The sequence below is a fragment of the Lissotriton vulgaris genome, chromosome 7, assembly GCF_964263255.1.
Source record: "Lissotriton vulgaris chromosome 7, aLisVul1.2, whole genome shotgun sequence".
Lineage (NCBI taxonomy): Eukaryota > Metazoa > Chordata > Amphibia > Caudata > Salamandridae > Lissotriton > Lissotriton vulgaris.
In genome coordinates, this window is record NC_141695.1 from 270871759 (window position 1) to 270894041 (window position 22283).

At 44.6% G+C, this 22283-nt stretch overlaps 1 pseudogene across 1 annotated transcript; it reads left to right on the forward strand.

Moving 5' to 3' along the window:
- Nucleotides 1–17254: 17254 nt before the first annotated feature.
- Nucleotides 17255–20679, forward strand: LOC147701369 (zonadhesin-like; annotated as a pseudogene). Its single transcript, XR_015297456.1, has one exon. The product of XR_015297456.1 is annotated as a zonadhesin-like (transcript).
- Nucleotides 20680–22283: the final 1604 nt, after the last annotated feature.

Sequence of the window (22283 nt, forward strand, 5' to 3'; positions counted from 1 at the left end):
GAGAAGTTGAATGCCTTAAGGACACGTGCTGCACACATGGCAGATTTCAGGGCATCAAAAGCTTTCTGGCACAAATAAGTCCAGCTCACTATCTTGGGCTGCTTCCTGGAAGTCTGCGTTGTCAAGGGGGCAACAATTGTGCCATAACCCTTGACAAATCTTCTGTAATACCCTGTGAGTCCTAAAAAGGCTCTCACCTCTGAGTCTTGGGGGGGGCTCCAAGCCCGAATGATATCTGAACTGCTATGATTGCGGTTGTGGAGGAGGCTAGAAAGATCCTTGATTCAGGAGGATCAGTGGCAGTGATCCTCCTGGATCTGAGCGCAGCCTTTGACACCATGAATGATACCATGCTGATTCAACCGGCTCAGGGAACTGGGAATTTCGGGGTCCGCATTGTCTTGGTTGAAATCCTTTCTCCAGAACCGCTCCTTCCAAATCCTTGAGGGAATCTGTAAATCTCGTGCCACCCCTGTATACTGTGGAGTCCCCCAGGTCTCTTCCCTGAGCCCCACCCTTTTCAATGTTTATATGTCCCCCTTGGAGAAAATAGTCTTCCCCCCCCCCCCCATAGAGTCAAACTTGTGACGTACGCTGATGATACGCAGCTTGTTGTTTCTCCCAGCCAGCTCAATCGTCCCCCTGATAACCTTCATTCCTGCCTCCAAGATATTTCACACTGGATGGATTGTTCTCATCTTAAACTTAACAGTGACAAAACTAAAGTACTGGTATTGGGCAACCAATCACATTTCATTCCAAAGACTCTGTGGCCTCTTTGTATGGGACCGGCCCCGGCCCCAAAACAATCCATTAAGAGCCTGGGTATGTGGCTCGACCAGGACCTCACGTTCATCACTCAAGGCAGGAAGTCAGCAGGGGCCTGCTACGGCATCCTCAGGACTACCAGCAAAATTCTTCCCTTGCTCCCCCAAGACTCTGGAAGATTCTCATCCAGAGCCTTCTACTATTCAGACTGGATTATGGTAATGTTCTCTATCTTGGTGCCTATGAGTCGTTGCCAAGCTACAGGGGGGTACAAAACTCTGCAGCCAGGCTCCTAACAGGCACTAACAGTAGGAGCTCTGTTATGTTATGTTATGTTAAATAAACTTATTGAGCGCAACTAACACCATTAGGTTTCTTGGCGCTTTACTGAGGGAGCAGGGAAGAGAAACGTGAGATAGCAGCTAATTGTAAGACTCGGTGAAGAGGAAGGTTTTAAGGGAGGATCTGAACCTGGAGTAAGGAGAAGACAACCTAAGAGGGAGGGGTAGGGAATTCCAAAAGGACGGGGCTAAAAATGAAAACCTAAGGCCGCCATGTTTCTTCCTCTTGAATCTGGGAACTGATAACAAGGCCATCTGAGATGACAGAAGGGTACGAGGAGGATCCATTCTTACCACTTGCCTGGCAAATCTTGCAAGACCTACAGTGAATATAGGAACGCTTACGCCTTTGGGGCCAGTAACAGTGGGTGATAAGCCTCTCAAATTTCTTGTCTTGCCCTAAATGTCCTGCCAAAGACAGTATTTATTGTATTAGCGCTACGAGTAGCTACGTGAAGTGCACCTTGCGAGCTGCATAGTACCCTGTTTGCACTGTGCAAGTTGCAGTTTTAAATGATTGCACAATGCAGACAAGCATCCGGCACTTGGCAATCATTGAAAACGGCCTCTTGCACAGTGTGAACTGTAGTTTTCTGCCGCTAGAGTAGATTCTTACTCTAGCGGCAGCTTTCTCAACGCGGACTGGTAGCTTCTCGTCGCAAGCATACACAACCACTCACAATGAGAAATCTGACCTCCCTGTGTCGAGCATCTCGCTGGGAGGTTTATTTTCCACGCTCTGGATTGGCAACTTGATGTTGCTAATCGCAAACGAGGAAAGTCTCGCCGGGATGTCATTTTGCTTGCTCGGGGTCGCCAACTTGACGTTGAGGACCGCGAGCAAGCAAAAAATGACTGCTACGCGTGTTTGCACTGTGCTACGTGTAGTTTGTGTAGTGCGAAGTAGCGCAAACTAGGCTAGCGTAGTGCTTTTCCCAGGGTTAATCCTGAGCCAGACCCAGTAGGAAGGCTCTGAAGCACTGGAGTACTACCAGTACACAAGCTTACCCAGGCTCAGCAACTTTGGGGTCGCTATAAAGGAGACCATTCTCACAGTAAATTCAATGTGACCCAGACTGATCACCTGCTGCCTGGTTGGCAGACTGTTGCCATAAACCAACAAGAGAAGGGCACTTCTGCTGCTCCTGGTAGAATTCCTTCCTGATAGGGCCCCCTTCCTGCTGCACATGGGTCAGCATAGGTGGGTCCCCTATTTCAGCCACTTGTTCCCATGTAGACTCCAGGGCATCCCCTTCCAGATTTACCTGCTCCTGGACCGTGGGAACTTTAGGGGTTGTTTCTGACACTCCCTGCTTCTCTTACTGGAGGCACCTAGGCCACTCTTTCAGGCTCCAGGTCCTCTTGAATGCCATCAGTGGCTCCCATTGAAAAGGTGATCACACATGCCTAGTCAGGCAGACCCAACATCTCTAAATGAGAACTCCGCACCACCTTCTCCCAATGGGAGCTCCCCAAATCATTGCCTAGCAGACAGTTAACCGGCATGGCAGGTCTCACAGCTACTTTCAAGGTATCTGAGACCCCTCCCCCCCACCCTCACTCATGGGGAACCTGTGCCACTTTGCAGAGGCAGTCTGAATTATCAGCAGCAAATACTGGTAGAATGTGTTGGAGACCACCTGCTCCTCAGATACCAGGTGACAACTGACCGCTATCACACTGGCTTTGGTGTCTCTCAGAGCCTCCACACTATGGACATTGATGGTCACCCACTGCCTGTACTTCTTAGTGTTATTGGGCAGATGAACTCTTGGGACCATCTTGCTGTCTCCGTAAGAGACCAGGGGCATTTCTGCGTGACCCCACCCACCTTGGCCACCTGACTCCTTCCCCAAGGCTACACTAGTTAGTTGCCGGGGCGGTGCACCAGTGGGTGCAGTGGTAACCTTTTGGGACACCTAGGATCCCACTGGAAACGGCCCACCTGACCACAAGCAATACTTGCCTTGGGAACCCCTATGAACAGGCTTAAGTGTCAGGATCCATGGCTGCTTCTCTGTGGGAGGCTGGGAACTATTAACGTGGTTCCCTTGATGATTACTCTGGACCGTTTTTGGAACTCCTTCTGTTTAACCATTTTCCCCCGAACGCTTCTACTGGGGATCCTGCCCACCTTTGGCCAAGTCTTCCACACAACCTTTTTGGACCCAGGTGTTGACCCAGCTGTTCGCCTCCACAGTAAGCTGACTGATGCCAGAAAGCTTGCTGTCACTCAAGTGCTGGTGTAGCTCTGGAAAACAATTATCGTACAAGTGCCACCATGCAACCAAATCATAAAGCCCATGCAAATCATTCACCTTGCTACCATTCACCCAACCACCCAGTGCTCTGCAAAAATAGGACACATACTCTACCCAAGTACTTTACTCCAGCTTCTTGCAGTTTCTAAATGTGTGCCTTTACAGCTCTGGGGTCAACCCATACCTGGCTACCAAGGCTTTCTTCATTGGGGCATAGCACATCTGATCCTCAGTGGGCAAAGCTAGCAAGGTCTCCCTCCCTTCATTGACAAAGCGGCCCCACAACCCTGCTCCCCAATCCTTCTCAGGAACACGGTGGGACCTTATTGCTACTTCATAGGTCTTAAACCACTGCCCAATGTCGTCATGCTTCATGAAATATTGAACATCTTTAGGAATGTATACCTTTCCTTCCCCATGCATTGATGGTGTGCTGCCACAAGAGGGATTGATATCTAAACTCTTTGCTTTGCTCTAAAAGCTTCTTCTTTTCCTCTATGGCCAATTTATTGCTCAGACTCCAACCACTTATTCTCTGTCACCCTGGCTCCCCAGCTTGAGCTTAGCAAGCTCCAACTAATGCACCCAGCCTCTCTCCCTGTCCTCCAACTCCCCTTGGGGCAGACCTTTTGAAGAAACACTGCTACCCACCCTGGAAGGTAACTTCTTCCTAGTCTGGCCCAATAGCATCTCCTGCTGTCCGTCTAAATTATCTCCCTCCACCATAGGCTTCTCCAGTATGCTCCCTGGCATTCCTTGATAGCTCTCAGTGCCTTTTTGTTATTCCTCCTTTCTGGTGAGGCCTCTCACTGAGATTTCAAATGTTCTGCAGACAGCTTTTAGTTAGTGCACAGTGTAGGTATCCACCCTTTCCTCTTCAAATTCGATACCCACAGATGGAATGGATGCAGGTTTACTCATGGAGAGAATTGGCAGGTCTCCAGATGTAAAAAATTCCCAGGAGAAAAAAACGTACGTGGTTGCGTAATAGGCTGATAAATACTAGTAGTGTAAACACCTGTATGCAAGTCCAGATCTTCCCATCAGGCGCTATACGGACTGAGGAGACAAGACATCTGGGCTCGGATTCTTGAAAACCATTCTCACGAAATATGTCGGAGAAATAAGGAATCTTCTTGCTGTTGACCGCTAGTTATATTTCAAGGTCCAGTTGGAGACTTTCAGAACTAAGGTGCACACCCCTGAGATTGGTGCATCTTTTCTAATCAGCTTACGATTGGATCTACATTTTCCTTATCGTATGCATAATAGCTTTATTTAGCTTATTTAGCCCAGTTAGATGTCCATCCTGGAGGATCGCAATACTTCAGATCTTCAGTAGTTTTGACACTTATAATTTTTCTCATAGACAGTGAAATCCATTCCAACTGTTTGGTCTCCAATATAGGACCATGCACACTGCACAACAAATTTATCTCCTATGCTTGCCCTGAATAAGTCCTTTCCAGGACGAAACGCGTCGGCTGTTAGTTTTTCTACTATTGACAAATAAACCAATCCAAGAAATCAGACCTCTGGACGTTACTATTTTTGCCTTTACAATTATTGTGTTGTATTTGGATACCTCAATTTATGGTGCACCTGTGCTTTTTTCATTGCAAGTCCAGATCTTCACTGCTGACCAGTTATGTTAGAAATGGGCGTCTCTAGTTGGCAGAGGTAGGTACCTTTCTCCAAAAAGGGACCCTTGCTTCTAGACAGGGTAAGTGGGATACACTTCTAAAATAACCCCACACCCCTTTGCCACAAACAGACAGGCTTATCTCGGAGGCAGTGTGTAAAGCATTATTTAATACAGTGAACACATTACAAATGAATATTACACCAGTTTTCGAAAAATATCTATCTAAACCAAACCAGATCAAAAGAACAAAAATCCACAATACAGTAATCCATATATAAATTTTAAAAGATAGAAATAGTTCTGTCCATAACAAACTATGAATGCAACACTTTCAACACAAAGTAACTTGGATGCGTCTCAGTCACAAACAAAACTGCCACAGGGAAGGTGATGCATCAGTACCTTCGCCCAGGGGAGATGATGGGTTGGTTCCTTATTTCAGGGAAGGTGATGCATCGGTTTCAACTGTGTAGGGAGGTGATGCCTCTGTTTCTTACTGTGGCCTCAGTGTTCTTGTATACTTGGCACCCCAGTGCAATATCTTGCTCCCAGGAAGTGAGGAATCTCTTTGCGAGGCTTTGCGTTGTTTGGCGTCCATGATGGGGGGTTGCGTGGCAAGGCTTTGCGTCGCCCTGAGTTGGTTCCAAGAGGCTTTGCACGGTTTCATGATACTGCTCAATGTTTCTTGCATAGGGCAGCTGTAAAACCCACTTCTGAAGCCTTTTGACTGCAGGAGACCCCTCGGGCAAGGGTAGGACTTGCAGATTGCAGAGTCCAGTAGCAACAGCAGAGTTGTGGGAAGTCTTTTGTTTCCCTGAGACTTCTTAAAGGGAGGCATGCTCGATTTCAAGCCCTTGGAGATGTTATTCAAACAGGGGACGCAGCACACAGCAAGCTCCTTTCTCCTTTTATTGGCAGAAACAGCCACTGCAGGCCAACACCAGATAGCAAACTGCACAGGGGTTGTATTCCTCCTCAGTTTCTCCAGCCAGCTCTTCTCCTTGGCAAAGGTTCCTCTTGAGTCCCAGAAATAATCTAAAAGTCTGGGGTCTGGGCCCCTCTTTTTATACACAAAACTCCATTGTTCTCTGAAAGCAGAAAGTGTCTGTACCCAGCCAAAACCAGTTTTGTCCTCACTGGTGCAGCTATCTGGCAGGAGGTGGAGACAGCATTGTTAAAGGAAGACCAGGTCCATTCAGATGAAAGTAAATACCCCCCCCCCTCCTACTCTAAATGCAGCCCAGGTCTTTTCAGCCCAGCCCGGACTCATCAGACTTTTGGAGCCACTGCCCCTCTCCAGCCCCTGTCAACCAAAAGACATATATGCAATACACAAACCTAGCAGAGGCCCACTAGTTGGTTAGGCAGGAAAATACCTACTGTCTAAAAGTGGTATAAGACACCGAATGTAAAAATCACCCTCACTAAAAGATGCACTTTAACATTCTGTGATCAGGCATGCCTAACTTTATTTTTCCACCATTATGTTTATAAGATGTTATAAACAAACTCCCCATTCTGTCCAATGGAAACTGGTTGCCTTGCAATAGTGAAACGAAATTGGCAGTAATTCACGATCAGGACATGCCACATACGTCAGGCATGTCCTACCTTTCACACACATACACTGCACCCTGCCACATGGGTACATTGAGCCTACCTTATGGGTGTCTGATATGTAAGAAAAGGGAGGGGGTACGGCCTGGCAAGTGCGTGCACTTGCCACATCTACATGGCAGTACCAGACTGCACCCAGGCTCTGCAATGACAGACCAGGGTTACATTTAGAGGCTGCTTTTGTGGGTAGCACAGATTAGGCCACAAGCCCACCAGCAGCATTTGATTTACAGGCCCAGGTGCACTGTACTAGGGACTGACTAGTAAATCAAATAAGCGATCATGGAAACATCAATCCAGAACAGTAATTTATAAAGGGAACACTTGCACTTTGTCACTGCATAGCAGTGACGTTCCCAAAGCATCTAGACTAGCAAAACAGAGTCTGAGGTAAAGGCAAAAAATGCAGGGCCGCTCACACCAATGGTGCCAGGTCTAGCAGGGCTACGTCTATCTTCCATCAAAAATGAAAATTTCATTCTATTGTGAATGGGAGGGGCTACTGAGACCTCATGTAAGCCCTAAGATTGTAATCCGGGCCCCTTTCCCAGTTACTTCTCCAAAGCAGGTTAGCGGGAAAGGGTGTAGGTTCTCATTACTTAATACCCGCTCTCTACAGAGGCACAGCCTCAAGGTAATCTCCCTCCTGCATGAGGATAATGTGGACCTTTTCTGTGTCACGGAATCCTGGCTTAATGAATCATCTATGCCGGATCTGGTGGCAGCCCTGCCCCCCAATTTTACTGCTATTTATACCAACCGTTCTGATAACATCGGGGGGCGGGGTGGCGTTGCGTTCCTTTTGAAGGACTCTCTGAAAACTGAAACACTCTGCTCAGAGTGCATTGAAGGCGGGATGTACTGGGTGTGAAGTTCTGTTCTCCTACAGACTGCTTGGTATTACTTTTAGTATACCGCCCACCCCAGTACAACAGTTAGGTTCATGGAACTTTTTCTGAAAGTAGTTCATGATCTCCGCACCTGCTATGAAGGATTGGTGGTGCTCTGGGATTTTAATTTTCATTGGGAAATTACCCCGAAGGACGGCCAGACTAAACAATGTGAAGAGGTTCTAGCTTCTCTGGGACTTACTCAGATGGTGGGGGAGCCAACACATGAGGGGCCACACTTTGGATTTGGTCTGGTCATATTGCCCACTTTTAGCCCTGCTTGTGGTCTCCCCATGCTCCTGGTCGGACCAATATCTGATTGAAGGCCAATATCCACTCCTTACTAGACAACTGAGAGTCAAACCAGATTGGAAATTGCTGCTTAGTTGGAATCGGGTCAAAGCCTCTGACCTGACAGCTATTCTTTTGCAGTCTGATTACCTCCCCGCCTATGGCGGTCGATCTGGAAACTGAAAGTGTCGCCCTGTTGTCTGTACTTAAGGAGGCTATAGAGGTAGTAGCTCCGACCCATAAAATCAGACTGATAGACAAGGGCAAAGGGGCATTATGGTTTAATAATGCTCTCAGGGAACAAAAACAAGTTCTCGGCCAATGCGAGAGATCATGGCATAAGTCTCACATGCCCAGTGCACAGGCTGCTTATACTCTGCAGTTCGCAGCTTATAAAAAAGCCATCCGCCTGAGGAAGGCCGAATTTTACGAAGCAGCAATTTCGGAGGCTGCTTACCCGCAGAAAGTAGCGTTTAAAGTTTTAAATGATTTACGGACAGTTAAGGGGCCAAATCCGACTTTTAATCTAAAGGATTGTCAAGATTTTCAAATCTTTTTTATGGATAAGATAAATGATCTGATGTTCGAAATCAGTCATACCCCTAATCTCACTTGTTCCATTGAGCCACCCGCTATCCACCCTAGGCTGACAACAAACCGCTTGACTGGGCTGCCCGCCCTCACCAAGGAGTCTTTATTATAATGAGCTGGGTGAATTCAGGTTCTCCAGCAGACCCCTGCCCTCCTAAGATTTTTAAGCTTGGATGGTCGGGGTTGGAGGATAAAGTTCTCGCCCTCTTGAACCACTCCTAGGAGACGGGACTTGCCCCCTCCGATTTCAAGAAAGCACAGGTGGTCCCTCTGTTAAAGAAACCAGGCGCTGAAAACCTAAAGAACTTTAGGCCTATTTCTCAGCTGCCTTTTTTCGCTAAAATTCTAGAGAAACATGTTCTGCATTCCCTCACCCACTTCCTAGAAGGCAATCCGTTAATCGAGCCCAATCAGGCGGGTTTCAGAGCTCATCACAGCAAGGAATTAGTGATGCTCTCCGTGCTGCATGACCTGAGACTTAAGGCTGACAAAGCCCCATGTGCCCTAGTCCTCTTGGATTTATCCGTGGCGTTTGACACCGTTAATAATAGCCGATTACTATCGTGGATAAAGGATCAAGGGATTCAGGGCACGGTCCTGGCCTGGCTGACTTCCTTTCTCAAAGACCACTCGCAGCGAGTTCAACTTGCAGATCTAGTGTCTAAACCAGCCAAGCAACTTGTGGTGTACCCCAGGGCTCAACTTTCACCCTTGCTTTTCAATGTATATCTGCAGCCTCAGATAGCAGCATTGAACCGGATGGACTGTAAGGTCTATAATTATGCAGACGATACGCAAATTCTGATCCAGATTGAACACTCATCTATGGCTCAGCTGAGAATGCAAGACGTTCTCAGGTTTACTATCAACTGGATGTCAGACAATTCTTTAAAAATAAATCTGGACAATTCTTTAAAAATCCGGATAAAACTGAAGTCCTGGCAGTTAATACAGCTGCCAATCCGTGGAGTGATCTGTTCTTGCCGGCTGAATTGGGGCCTCTGCCAGAACCGGCAATAGTTGTAAAGGGTTTGGGCATCAGAATTGATGCCCTGCTATCCATGACACAGCAGGTGTCGGCGGTGGAGAGCATATGTGTTAGCCTACTGCGCCAACTCCGGAAATGATCTTCACTATTGTCGTTCTCCACTCTCAGGCTGGCGGTATCTGCCATGATTCTGGCACGACTGGACTACAGTAATTCCTTATATTTTGGCCTACCAAAAAACCTCCTGGCTAGGCTCCAGGTTGTGATGAATGATGCTGCCAGACTTCTTTTCAACAAACCTAGACAAACCCGAGCTACACCTCTACTACAGGACTTACATTGGCGGCCAATCGCCCAGAGCGAAATTTAAGAGCCTATGTATTGTACACCAGCTCAGCCCCCACTTACATCAAGGACCGACTTACTAACTACAGGCCAAGTAGGACCCTTCGGTCTGCTGAGGCATGTAACCTGATATGTCCTTGGTTCAATCTTGTTTCTAAGGGTGGCAGAGCTTTTTCCAGCACTGTCCCTCTGGCGTGGAACCACCTGCCAGCTAAACTTAAGAAAGAAACCAATCTCCTCCTCTTTAGGAAGAATCTGAAGACTGTGCTGTTTGTAGAGGCATGGGGGTCCCTCTGATCGGGTGGTTCTGTGTCCTTACTGGTGTTGTGTTTCCGCTGATAGTCCTTAGATACCCCTGGGTGATAACGCCCTCTAGGAGCTCATCATAACATAACATATTTTTTTTTTTAAACCCAAGAATAATAAGCATCAAGTTTTCAATGACCTGGTAGATAGGGGAATAGTGTGAGATGGAAGTAAAAACCACTTGTATCACAGAACAGACCTGATAAATGCGGGGGGGGGGGGTAAAATTGTGATTCCTTGCACAGAGCAACTGTTTTCAGAAAATTGCAATGTTTATGTACCTGGTAATAATGGAATGAAAACAAACTATTTATGAAAATTCAGAAAGAGGAGTTCATAGTAAAAACATATAGCATAATCCCTTTCACAAAGAGAATGTCTGGCAAAGGGCAAGAGGAAATGCGGTATGTTGCAAGGTTTTCTAAATAGCACCATGTTCAGCCACAGTGGTGGTGTTTAAAAAGATTATTCATGTGGTGTTTCCTCTGATATATGTTCGATTTGAGGAGAGTAATGCTTATAAAGTGACCAGTATGAAGATATTTAAGTCTTTGTACAGATGTTGTTCATATTGGTCGACAATGTAAGATGGTAGGTTTAAAGTTGGGCATTTTTCTAGCAAGCGCAGATATGGGTTGTGAGTATTTAAGATGTGAGCATTGCCCAAACAAGAATTATTGAAAAGGCAAAGGGGCTTGAATCTTCCTCAACTTTGGATTGCTGTTCCTAGTTGATTTAGTGGCATAGATCTTGAGTGTTGTGTTTGTGCAAAACTGCGTCTGTGCTGCCTGTGGTTTATTGTCCCACCTTTCTTGTGTCAAACCACATTATAAGGTTGGAGAAATGGGGCAAAAAACCTAGGAGAAAGCCAAGTGTATGGTCGAGTCAGGTAGGAGCTAGACAAGTTTTTAAAACCAAGTTTTAAAGATAGTCTTGAAATTGTAAGGGTCCAATGTTAGGGAAAGTTGAGGGTGGCAGCATTTATGATTTTTTTTTTCCCCAACAGGGGATGTTTTGGAATATGGAGAATGCTGACATTTGCCCAAATTGGTCGACGTCCTGTATAGTGCCTACCTTGAAATACATTCTAAATGTCTTAGCCTGTATCTCCACTTAATTTGGGGAAATGTCCTGCATCAACTATACTCAATTTGCACTCTATATTGAAAAATATGACCTTCAAGGATGAAGCTTAGGTACTGCATTCTGTTGGTAAAGTGCATATAGACCTTGTCCCGGATAGATTCTGGTAATGGTTTGTAACTCAAAGGAGTATAATTAGCTAGGTCAGGCAATACCTAATTGGAGCTGGTTCTTTCCAGTGCTCAGCACTGGCCCTTAATTGTCAACACCGACACTTATGGCAGACTGTCATATGGTGGGGCTGTTTGTCATATTTAGAGCCAAACACCTTAACAGTTCATTAATTTAAACTGCATTAAAAATGATTAATACCTGCGGCCACAGCCATTTCTATAGCTTTGGGGGAAAAGGGGGTCTTGAATAGTCAGAATTGTCAAACTTGTAGGAGTGTGAGGGTTAGTAGCTGTGTTGAAACTAGAATTGGCAGCGCTGAAGGAGGCAATGGGTGGTGCAAACGGACATGGACTCCTGACTGGGCCATGGCACTTATTTTAGACCGGGGAATACTGCGCAGGGATAAAAAATGACCTGTGTGTGGTGTGTGCCCGTCTGCCCAGATGCAGATTCCTTGCCAATTGGTCCAAGACTCAAGCTGTACCTCACTTGTAAGGCCGAATTAGTAGAATTGCTTAGGGTTGCTGTACTCCAATAGGAAGGGGAGCTAGTCTGGCAGTCTGCTCTCAACTCTTTTAATTGGAGAAGCACCACTGCTCATTTCCATGCAGCTGGTCTAGAGTGGTACAGTAGGCAAAATGGATGGACTGGAATTCAGTCGAAGACTCTCAGTGGCTGCGATTAATTTAAGCATTTCATCTACATGTTACTATTTCAATGAGGCAGGCAGGCGTACAGCTCCATCATTCTGGTGCGGAAAAAGTTTAAGCTAGAATGGGAACTAGATCAGTGTTTGAAGAGGGGGAAATAAAGTAGGGGAACTGTGGGTGGAGAATCAGAGGGTGGGAATAACCCAAGGATTGGATCAGTGGGCGGAGCCAGAGGTGTGGCCAGAATGCGTAAGCATCCCAATTTTTACAATTTGTTGAGCATGTCACTGCCCAATTTAATCAACCAATGGATACTCACAATTAAATAAGGTTTTAATAAGTTATTGACATTAAAACACATTCACAAAGTGGGACTTGCTTCTAATCACAGAATGTCCCAAATACAATAAAATGTGGAAGCACAAGCCATTTGTTGCCGAGCCATGGAGTTTGTCATCAGTACCTCTACCTTTTTTCCACAACAGCAGTTCAAACCTGAATGGCAAGATATCCTAGTTTGAAAATGCTTTCTATATAATTATGGCTCTGCTGTATTTGCCTCATAATGCAAGATCTGCTGCATGATCTGACCATTTAAACTAATAAATTGTTTATAGCTCAAAGGTATCAAAAGCGAATAGAAAATGTAACTTGTTTTGCTGCAGAGTGGATGACTTATTGCAAAGGTTGACTGGTCACCTTTCTCACTGTTGCATTTGTATGTAATACTGGTGCTAATTAAGCAAAATATTTCGAGACTGTTAGCATGTGTACACATGTTTAAATCAAAAAATATAATGCATTACACTGCAGCTTTTTTTTATGCGTAATTTAGTCAACACCGTGGCATAATTTTGTCCTCCTTAGCTGTATAAGTAATTCCAGTGGCCCCACAACAAGCAGCACATGCTAAAAGTGCTTGTGAATGAAGCAGAAACGGAAGTTTGCAAACTTAGTTTGGTGTGTGCGCAAATCCTGCATTGCCAATCCCTGGTGAGTTGCAGCTACCATTTTTGAAACCAGGCCAATGGAGGTACCCAAGGTGAGGCAGACTGGCCTCAAGGGCAGGGTCAGCCTTAGCACTGGTGGTGCCCTGTGCATCAATGTTTGTTATTACACCCTAATGATGACATCTGCCATGGATTCCCTTACTACCACCCTTGAACAGTGCCCCTCAAGTCTCCATACCACACTCTCTCTCGTATGCATTTAATTTGATTTACAGCGCCACTCATACCAGTGTAGGGTGTCGGAGCACTTAACATCACACAGATTACTCAGACAATCATTGTGTGTAAATCACTGTATAGAAAATGTTACATAAGACTAAGGACTACAAGGTGTAGGAGTCACATGACCACCACACTAGTAGGCCATATTATTTAATAGTGATTGGTCTGCAGAAACACAAACTCAGAATTTAAAATCTAATACCATGTTTGGGGGATTCTCTTTATTAATCAGAATTGATTTCTATCCAAAAGAAGACTTTTTGAAACATTAGAATAATCCAAAACAAGGGGAGGGGGGAGGGGACATAACGCTCTAATTTATACCTTGCCGTTTGTATGCAGCTCTGAGATGAAAGTTAATAGCTCACTGTTCTATGTTAGGATTTCAACTTATAAACTGCAAGTAACAAAAGGATCTCTCGGACTAAAGCAGTAGCCCACTGACTTATTTATATTATGTGCACATTGTGATCCGCATGGTACATTTTCTTTGCAGCAGGCACATTAACCCTCTGAGCAACTTTTCCATGAATCAAAACTTCCAGTAAACAAAATGATCTCTCTATGAAGAACATTAAACACCATAGTCGTCTTGACATTTTTATTGTTGCCCACAATTGCTGGAGTCAAGGAAGGAGGCAGCAAGCGCTTTTAAAACCTTAATATACTTGCAAACATAATGCCTCCACCCAAAGTCAGCAACCGGTGCTGTCACACCGGTTGCACTGCCCTAGAACTGGCCCTTCTCAAGGGTCCTCTGACAACAGTGACCGTCGCTGTGGTTCTAGGCTGTGCTGCTTCATAGGCTTGCCCGCAGGATTGGAGATGAACTTCAGTATGAATTGTTGTGGACAAACCTTGAAGGTTAACCCACAATTACCACTGCTAGGGTCCACCTGCTGGTGCTAAGACACCAGGGCTTCTAAGGTCTAGCATGGGATTGTGCTCTCTCAGTAGTGGTCTGGTAGACTTGTTAAGGCTGAACCTGGTTCTCCAAATTCAGCAGCTCTGGCCATAGTGCCACATCCTCTCCCCCACTGAACACCATACTGCCCCACTGAAATAAACTGACACCGCCTTAAACTACAACCCAATTGCTGTCCGCTATAAACACCTAGATGCGGCTTAATTTAAATGACACACTAAACCAGAGCAATATCCGAGCTACAAAAAAAGTAACCACATCCTGGAAAAAGCAAACCCTCATGAGGGAATGCAAAATTTAGCAAAGCATGTGTTTTGTAAGCAGGAACAACATGGTTACATTAACGCTTTTACACTCACTATTTAGAAATCGGTGAGTGATTTTGCCTGAAAAGATAAGTACATGACTACAGGGCCCAGAAAGGACAGATTTCAACGTCCATGGCTTGTATCCTTACGAAACGTAAGCAGTATGGTAGAAGACCACATCCTTAGACACGGAGCAGCAGTACACATCTTGTTTTCCAATCCACAAATTGCAGTACTTCCAGGATTGCTGCACTAGTTGCAAGCGCAGGGAAGACAAGAAAACAAAAATAGCGCTTCACTGGCAAACTCTGTAAAAGTGGTGCTAATGTATTTGAGTGTGAATAAAATCAATCTGGCCAGTTTCTACCACTCTGTCTTACTTCAGTTATTTTTCATATTTTTAACCTTTTATTCCAGATGCCGAATCTGCTGCGTAGACAGGTAGCCTTCTACCACTTACTGCCTTTCTGCCTTTATGGAATTCAAGCGCCAAGATACTCCTTGGAGTGGTAGTGCGTAAAAGTGCCGTCTCACATCACATCAGAAAAATACATTTCCATTATAAATCCATCCATTTCACAGGGAAGCAAATAAAAGGAAAGGAGAGGATAGTGAGAACCCCGTCTTGAAGTAATGCTTTTCAGAAAGAGCAGAACTGCTAGACAAAGAGAGGTAAGAAGGAAAGAGTGGGCGGTGTTAGCTGAAGCGGCAGAGCAGAAGTGGACTCTGTATTTTTCTTCTCTTGGCAAGAGCTAAGACATACGTGCACATGCATCAAAGGAAATTGCATTTGCAAATGGTGCAAATCGTAAAATTCGGCCGTTTGCGAATGCAATTCCCATTTTTGGGATGCTTTATCATTTTTGGTATTTTCACAATTTAAGAAATTGCAAAATTGCGATTTCTTAAATTGTGATTACATTTAAGGAATTTCAAATTGAGATTTCCTAAATGCAATGCATCAAACTTTAAAAATTTGCGAATTCGCAAATAAGGGGTGCGAATTACCATGACATTGACCTTCATGGTAATTTGCGGCATGTGTGTGCAAAATGTACTTATGGAAAGATTTCAGGGGTGCAACAGGGTGTCCTTTGGACACCCCTGCACCCTTGAAATTGCATTCTTAATTTGCGAATTTCTAATGGTGAATCGCAAATTAAGAGTCATTCCCATTCATTCCTATGGGCCTCTAGGCCCATAGGAATGAATGGGGTTGTTTTTTTTTAATTGCGATTCTCAATTAGAGAATCGCAATTAGGAATTTTTATAGAAATCTATTTTTTAGCTTTTTTTTTTATGCATGGCATTTTTGCAATTCCTTAATTGCGATTCCTTATTTTTTGCAATTAAGGAATCGCAAAATGCAATATTGATGCATGTGCCAGATAATCCTGTTACTTCTCTGCCGCCCGTCCTCTAACGCCAGGAACTGCGAGCGTTATTTATATACGATGGTGATATTCTTGCGTCCGGAGACGCATTTTCAAAATAAAAATGTAGGGGAACTGAATCCTTGCAATTTAAGTAAGAGCACGCCGTGCCCGGCCATTCCCGCCCACTTCGACCACTGGAACTGGTTTGCTTAATGGATTAGGTCTTGTTGTTGGGAGACGATGGGTCTACCCAGGATGTACCTGGATACAAGAAAATGGCCGCCTCAGTGCTCCCCTCGGGCCTCTAAAAGCCAGAGTCCATAAATGGGGATCCGGACTGTCGCCTGCCCTTCTCTCACATGTCCCCAAAGGTTTTGTACCGGAAAAGTCGAAAGGCTCTGCAAACCTGAGGGATTTCACCCACCGCGTTTTTAAAGCACTGGCATTTCAGTTAATTCTGTATGGAAATGAAGCCAAGAGCCTGTCTGAAGGGGTGAGTGGGAGAACGAGCTGACTTGGAAAGAGGGATCTCTAGTGAGATTTTTTCTTTGTGCTGCAAATCCGGCCATGTGGACCAAGCAAGAGTTTGACTAATTGTACCCTTGAATGTTTGGAAGGGCGCCCTCCTGTGTCAGGAATGTCCTTTTGAAAATGAGTCGAGGTGGGAAGACTTGCATTAAAACATTCATTTATATTGCCAAGGATGGCAAATTGCCTATTGTGTAATCGACTTAACAAAAGGTGTGCAGCCTTTACAAACTTAATCATTCATCAACTTCCATGTGAGGGTAATTTTTCGAGGTTTGATGAAAGATTTTTCACACAGTACTTAGTTTGTTCCCTCATTTACTGCTACACTGCGGAGAAGGTTCTTCTACAAACCCAGACTTACAACACTTCCAATCATTGTTTTTTTACACTTTACCATTAAAACGTTACAAAGAGATGTCGCGAAATAGAATCTTTGCAACTCTGTGCCCTTCCCATACTGAGTGTCCTAGTGCTGTCTGTTCTCCTTGACAATTTCTGTTGTCGAGCTAAACCAGCTAGCTTCTCTTCTGACGTCACCAAGATGGAGGGGTTGTTGGGGAATGTAACTGTGTAATATGAAATATGCCGTGTTCAAAGTTGTTTTGCCACACTTTATCAATTTGTGTTTTATTTTTTATTTTACAGGGACTCTTGTTTAAATACATACACATGTAGGTTTATAATTGGAAACGATGAAAATGTATTAACGCATGTTATTTAAAAATATGCTATGTTCTAAGCTGGTACATGGTTGGTTCACGTTTTAGAGAAATTAAGTGTTTAAAATCCTAAGGAAGGGTATATTCGATGGGAACTTTTTTGAAATCTGTTAGTCTTTTCAGCAAAGTCCATATCGAAATATTATTTAATCTAATAAACCTTAACATCCTGTATAATTATCCGTCTCTCCCAATTCTTTCCTACTCAGGAAGCTGTCCACCTAACATGCATTACACGGAGTGCGGCTCTGGATGCCCGAAGACTTGCACGGATGGGACAGGCCCGCATCACTCTCCCAGGATCTGCACGCTGTCTTGCGTGAGCGGCTGCGTTTGTGACGAAGGATACGTCTACGAAAGCCTGGCTTCCAAACGCTGCATCCCTTCCAGTGACTGCAAGCAAACCTGCCCAGCCAATTCACAAGACGTGTTTTGCGGCACAGCGTGTCCTCTCACCTGTGATAATTACAGGAACCCTCCTATATGCATGATGCAATGTGTACCGGGGTGTGCTTGTAAAACTGGGTACATCTTAGAAAGTGCAACTTCCAAAAACTGCATTCGTCCGAGTGAATGTAAAAAGACATGCCTGGACCACGCCCACTATAAAGAGTGTGGCACTCCCTGTCCCCTCACGTGTGGCAACTATCAGAACCCTTCTCTAGTGTGCACAAAGCGGTGTGTGGGAGGATGCTTCTGTGAGGAGGGATATGTGTTTGAAAGTGCCATCTCCAAGCGCTGCATTCCACGGAAGGAGTGTAAAAAGGCCTGTGGGCCCAATTCAAGGTACACAGACTGTGGTACATTCTGCCCTCACGTGTGCCAATTATGAGAATCCTCCTCTAGTGTGCACAGAGCAGTGTGTCCAGGGATGCTTCTGTGAGGAGGGATATGTGTTTGAAAGTGCAACCTCCAAACGCTGCATTCATCCAGAAGACTGTAAGAAAGTGTGCCCACACCATTCAAAATACGACGATTGCGGCAGTGCCTGCCCCCTGACCTGTGACAACTATGAAAACCCCGTCCGGGCATGCACAGAGCAGTGTGTCCAGGGGTGCGTCTGTGAGGAGGGATATGTGCTTGAAAATGATGCTTCAACTCGGTGTGTCAAGCGTAGTTCCTGTAAACCCCGCTGTAGTGCAAATGCCCACTACCAGCAGTGTGGAACTGCCTGTCCAAAAACCTGTGCCGATGTTACACACCCGGTGTCCCGTCCATGCCCACTTCACTGCACGAGCGGATGCCACTGCGATGAGGGTTACGTGCTGGAGAATGCTGCATCTAACGTTTGTGTGCAGAAAAGCCAGTGCAAGAGCTGTGATGCCAACAGCCACTACAGCACGTGTGCCACTAGGTGCCCCCTGAACTGCCAGAACTTCAGGCGCCCTCCTCTAATATGCCAACGCATCTGCCTCGAAGGGTGCATCTGCAACAAAGGCTACGTCTTCCAGTCTGGCCAGTCCGGCCCGTGTGTGCCCCGGAGAGAATGCCCGGGTGGCACCGAGGACTAGGGCAAAGTGTGCCGCCTGCTAGCCTCAAACACACACAGCCCCTGGGACTGCCGGGGGAGGGGTGGGACTCCAAACCATTACCACGGGAGGCGCTGGCTGAGCAGTGGAGTTAATGGCATTGAGAGCTCATGTTCCACGCAGGCCATAGCCTGGCTTTTATCCTGATGGCAACTTTTAGAAGAGTTTTTTTACTGATGGTTTGTGTTTTGGGGGAGATCAATACTGTATGTCATGTTCGCTTTCATTCCAGCACGGTCTTGAATCTGGAAATTGAGCATTAAATAATAAGCAGGGTGTAGTTTTCTACAATTATATCAACACCATTTTTCTTTTGTAACGCGACTTGGTTGCTTTTATTATTAATCTAACTGCTTATTCTCATAGTAATGAGCACAGAAACGTGGCTCCTCACTTTAACCATTCTTGAACCTACAATGTCTATCTTGCCCATCAACTGGTTGGTGGCAGAGAATCCCTAAAGGCCATCACAGGCCTTTGTTTCCCAAATGTCATTCTATACTGAAGTCTCTTCTCCACCTTCCCAAATCTTAGTTGTTCTCGGACCGCCCTTTCCATCCTACTCCATTTTTTGTGGTTCTGGACCTGTTATCTCCATTTTGCCAATGCTTATTCGTTCTATAGTCTTGCTGTGATCCTTCGGGAACTGATACAGGTGGATCACCATAACCTCGCTCTGTTCTGTTTTATCATAAATTCCCTTGTTTGTTTGATTTTCAGGGTTAGTTCCATCATTTGTATCTTTGAACCCATTACCCCAGGTTACCACATTTGATATAAACTGTATGTATTGTATCCAGATGTGTTCCTTGCACCTAACTAATTTAACACATTAATCTAGCATGAATCCCTACTCCTTGGCCCTGTTTCTTCTTCTAGGAGCTATGGTAACATATACAGCACAACCGATAAATGCCACCTCCACATGATGCAGTGCAACTGACGCAAAATCGGGGAATCTTACTGAAAAGCCTCTTTTCTAAACTTTAACCCCCTGAACCTGGGATTGAGCAACATGACAAAGGAGGTAGCATGCCTTTCACATTAAGAACACTTTCTTTCAAATGATCCCTCATTTTAATTAGTTTGAGTACTTTCTCACTCATGTGAGGACTGAAGACTTTAATTGTTTTAACACTTCTTTTGAACATTTTATTGTAATGCAACAAACTTTTGTTTCAGTGTGACTTAGCTTTATTCTTCCTGCTTCCATGCCAGTGGTCTTCATTTCACTAATCGTTGAGTTTGTTGGGACAGGAAAAACATCCGTGTGAATGCGATAGAAAATCAGTGTTGAGTGGTATAGGCTGCTCAGTTTGTGAATGAACTGATTAAAATGTGTATTCCCCTCCCCTGTGCCATGGAATGCCAGACTCTGCCCAGTTCAGTGTGGGAGGAGGTAGTGGTGTTCCGAGGAGGCGCTAGCACAGCAGGAGCCTCCTATCTCACGGTTGAGTCTGTAGAGCTTTTGTGTATGTGTACCTTTTGTAAATATCATTTGCTTGTTTTTATACTTGCCAGTCCTGGTGGGGTGGTGTGCACTCTTCCGTAACACCCCTAAACCATCAGAATTTATAGAGGAAAAAGAATGGGTTAAATGCTGCCCTGGTGGGTACCCCTAAATGTGAACAAGGTGCAGAGAAATGGTCTGCTTCACATATATCAATATAGCCTACCCAAAACATTCTCATCTGGGACCAGGCTCTCCTTGAGTGCCTACGTACATATATTTAGGGAGGGTATATTTTTGTCCTACTTTACTTCTTGCCTGGGAGTTGCTGCAAGTCAAAGGGTCCCACCATGCAGCTAAGATGCGTTTGTTCAGTTTCCGTGTTGTATTGTAATCAATGTAATACACAAGTTATAAATGTGTGAATTTGGCTGTACATATGCATTTTATTTCAATTTTTTCATGTAATTTGAATAATCGGTGCCAAAGATTCTTGTTTGTATATCCTTCTAATTGCTCTGGCGTTGTTGCCTTGTATCTACAATGTTAATCCTTTCCACGATGAGGACACCCTAAACCGATGCTCTTTTAGTTCATTGTTCCAATCTGTTTTTTATCAATATTTTCATTACTGGAATAAATATACTTTTTAAAGCATTCATTCAATGTTCAAGTATTTTTCAATGGCTTTTATTCTCCATATTGTGGGGTTTGACTGTGAACTTGTCATCGCCCAGTCACGTGATGCACCCTATAATGATCTCTTAAACATCTAGTAGTAAATTACCCACCAGACCCTAAACCTTGGGACTGCAGCGGAAGCTCCGCACCTTTTGGTATTCTGCCTTTCTGTTGAGGCCTCACTGAGATTTCAAATTTTCTGCAGAAGCTTTTAGTTGTAGCACAGTCCAGGTATCCACCCTTTCCTCTTCAAATTTGATACCCACAGATGCATTGGATGCTGGTTTACTCATGGAGAAAATTGGCAGGTCTCAAGATGCAAGAAATTACCAGGAAAAAAAAAATCTACCAAGTGTATGTGGTTGCGTAATAGTCTGCAAAACAGCGGTAGTGTACACATCTGTGTGCATGTCCAGATCCTCACGGCTGACCACTTATGCTAGAAATGGGTGTCCCCAGTTGGTAGAGGTAGGTACCTTTGTCCAAATAGGGACCCTTGCTTCCAGTCAGGGTAAGGGGGATACACTTCTAAAATAACCCTTGCTCACCACCTTGGCACGGATATACAGGCTTATCTCGGAGGCAGTGTGTAAAGCATTTGTGAACACGTACAGTAATATACAACAATATAGTGAAAACATTACAAATGAACACCACACCAGTTTTCGAAAAATAAATCTATCTAAACCAAAACGACAAAAATCCACAATACAGTATGGTATTACTAAAAAAACAGTGAAATAAAACATTCACTCAAACACGTAATGTTTATCATATTGCAATTTACATTAGACTGGGGAGGGATGGAACTGACCAAGACACTGTAGACTAATATTTGGCTTCCCATTCAGCTTCTAAAGAGTGAGGAACCAAACAGAGGCAAGTGAAATATTTCTCATAATAACAATGAATATTCTTGGTCCATGCGTTCCAGCGCATCTTTTCCGCTCACAGGCTACTGCCCTGGTCCTTAGCTTGTCAAGTGCGCATCAGTGCAGACCTTCCTGCCCTGTTCGTTGTTATATTTTTTGTTTGTTTTTTTGTTTTTGTTTTTAGGGCCTTACGACTGTAAAGTGCGCTGCCATGCCATTTCCTTCTTAGTAACTCATCCTGCGCACTTTTTAATTTTCACTCTACCGTTTTTAAATGGCTATCCTCTACGTTGGAACGTTACAACGCAAACAAATGCATACTTCACAGCACACCTGCTTTGTGATGCTCTGACAGCCATGGGAAACTAATGCAAAGGAGCAAAGCCGAGAAAGGCTCTTCCCTTTCAAAGGCTTGACCAATGATGGTTCTTTCTCTCTTTTAAACTTGTAATATACACCTCCTCAAACCAGGTAACCTATTTCTGTATATTTCCACATATTTGTTGGGGTCTTATGAACCTTCTGAAATACTTTGTGATTCTTTTTTTATTTTATTATGTAGTTGCATAGTGATCTTTTATTCTGGCACGAATGCATTTTGTAATACTTTTATGTTAATGGCTTTACATCCAGTGGATTTTTTTTACAGAAGAAACATCTTAATATACAACGCAAAGCTATAAATATGTATTAATATAGAAATACAAATT